Raw genomic sequence first — 3,114 nt, 5'->3', positions numbered from 1 at the left:
TTAGAGCCTCACTAAGTTGCTGAGGCTGGCTGACTTTAATCTAATGTTATAGAAGTTTGATATATATATATATATATATATATATATATATATATATATATATATATATATATATAGCGTGAATATAGAGGGTAGTGTGGTAGTGTTCATTTGACTCTTTCTCTTGGGGACCGTGCCAGAGTTACCTTCTTCTTTTATTTCTACCTTATTTCTTCCTCCAAAGAAACTACCCTTTACCCTCATACTACCATTGATCCACCATTAGACTTTTTAAATCTGAACTCTTGAGCTGGTCATTCTTTCCCTCTTTCCTTCACAGCACTTTTTTCTCTACCAGTACCTATTCCACCAATACTTTTTCATGAATACTCCCTACTACATACTCAGTATCCACCAATTTCACATCCTGACCCACCCAGATATCAATAGTACAGAGTAAGGTCAGGCCAGGGTGTTATATATGCAGGTTTTCCCAAGTCATTTACATAACAATAAGCCTATTAAATTTGGGATGTATTTTGTCTTAGGTTAAAAAAGAAAATCTACAGACTGCACTGTTAAACTAAATTGTTTAAAATTCATTAATCTCAATAATTTGGAAAAAGAAATTCTATAAAAAGGAGAATAAAGAAAAGAACATAATACATAAAAGTGACAAATTTGAAGACACACCAAGTGTATATATCAAAGAGTGTCATATATTGGTGCTTTCAAAAGACAAATTAATTTGAAATAAATGTAGTTAATGTGAGATGTAGTAATCATTTATTAATTATATATGATGGTAGTATACATGTATATGTACAAAATGCATCTCATGTAATTATGAGTATACATTGCAAAAAATGAACTCTACAGTATTTTTTTTTAATTTTGCTGAAAACACTATAAATAGCTACATCTAGGTTTATGTATTACCAAATGTTCAGGATACATTTTGTACTTTATAAAGTTTACAACTGACCAACAGACCTATTTTTTCAATTTTTAAAAGGAGTAGTATTTATTTTCAGGTAGAACATATGCTATCATTTATCTTTAAATTTTAAATATTTTTTTAAATTATATATGACAACAGAATGTATTACAATTCTTTTTTTTTTTTTTTTGGTATTAGAGCTTAAACTGGCTTTATTTGTATTTAGGAAAATTAATCCATTTTTCTTCATTGTGGTAGAATTTTAAAAATTATTTTACTTTTATCTAAGTTAACATTGATTTATAACTATTTTATCATAAAACAATGACAGTTGGAGAAGTTATGATGGGTATAATTTTTTTTTTTACTTTAACCACCTTCTTTTATAGCTTTTATTATACAACAGCATACCCAGAAATATTTCCCCACACTAGCATGACTAATATACTCTAAGTTCCAATGATAGTAATTGTATCATGCTCAAGTCACCACAATTACCACAATGTATTACCACAATGTATTTTTAAGCATTAAGAAAAAAAAGGAACCCAGAACACAGGAAAGTCCTAAGTATAAAAGGTATTTAATATTTAAAATTTTCAAGGTAAAATTTAGAGAATGAAATAGGATAATACCCATTGTAGTTACTCTATCAATTCAACAAAATCAGCTCAGAAGCAAATTGAGTTTTCACACTGAGTTCTTACAGACCTGCCTGTTAACCTGTCCCCTTCTGCCCAGTTTGCTTTTATTTCCTAAACTGGCTTTGTTTTTTTTTTTTTTTTTTTGTTTTTTTTTTTTTTTTTTTTTTTTTTTTTTTTATTGTTGGCTGTTCAAAACATTACATAGTTCTTGATATATCATATTTCACAATTTGATTCAAGTGGGTTATGAGCTCCCATTTTTACCCCATATACAGATTGCAGAATCACATCAGTTACACATCCATTGATTTACATATTGCCATACTAGTGTCTGTTGTATTCTGCTGCCTTTCCTATCCTCTACTATCACCCCTCCCCTCCCCTCCCCTCCCCTCTTCTCTCTCTGCCCCCTCTACTGACATTCGTTTGTCCCCCTTGTATTATTTTTCCCCTTCCCCTCACTTCCTCTTGTATGTACTTTTGTATAACTCTGAGGGTCTCCTTCCGTTTCCATGCATTTTCCCTTCTCTCTCCCTTTCCCTCCCACCTCTCATCCCTGTTTAATGTTAATCTTCTTCTCATGCTCTTCGACCCTACTCTGTTCTTAGTTACTCTCCTTATATCAAAGAAGACATTTGGCATTTGTTTTTTAGGGATTGGCTAGCTTCACTTAGCATAATCTGCTCTAATGCCATCCATTTCCCTGTAAATTCTATGATTTTGTCATTTTTTAATGCAGAGTAATACTCCATTGTGTATAAATGCCACATTTTTTTTATCCATTCATCCATTGAAGGGCATCTAGGTTGGTTCCACAGTCTAGCTATTGTGAATTGTGCTGCTATGAACATCGATGTAGCAGTGTCCCTGTAGCATGCTCTTTTTAGGTCTTTAGGGAATAGACCGAGAAAGGGAATAGCTGGGTCAAATGGTGGCTCCATTCCCAGCTTTCCAAGAAATCTCCATACTGCTTTCCAAATTGGCTGCACCAATTTGCAGTCCCACCAGCAATGTACAAGTGTACCCTTTTCCCCACATCCTCGCCAGCACTTGTTGTTGTTTGACTTCATAATGGCTGCCAATCTAACTGGAGTGAGATGGTATCTTAGGGTGGTTTTGATTTGCATTTCTCTGACAGCTAGAGATGGTGAGCATTTTTCCATGTACACATATAGAGCAAAATTTTTATTTCTCTGGTTTTATACAAAATATATTTACATGAATTCACTTCCTTATACATGTACTTTATATAACAAAATACATCATATTCCACCATCATTTCTAACCCTATGATCCCTCCCCTCACCTCCCAACCCCCCCAAAGGTCATTTTGATACATACTGATGTATGCTATAAAGTTATAGAAAAGAGTATATAACTTATAATAATATGAACAGATAAAGTTTTGTAACTAATACATAGAATAATAATAATAATAATAATAATAATAATAATAATAATAAACTTGCCATTTAGACATTAATAAATTATACATCTGGCACTACTGACATCTTTTCCAAAAAAAAAAAAAATTGACATCTTTTCCAAAAA

Source organism: Marmota flaviventris, unplaced genomic scaffold (genome assembly GCF_047511675.1).
Source record: "Marmota flaviventris isolate mMarFla1 unplaced genomic scaffold, mMarFla1.hap1 Scaffold_44, whole genome shotgun sequence".
Classification (NCBI taxonomy): Eukaryota; Metazoa; Chordata; class Mammalia; order Rodentia; family Sciuridae; genus Marmota; species Marmota flaviventris.
This window is presented reverse-complemented; position numbering follows the sequence as displayed.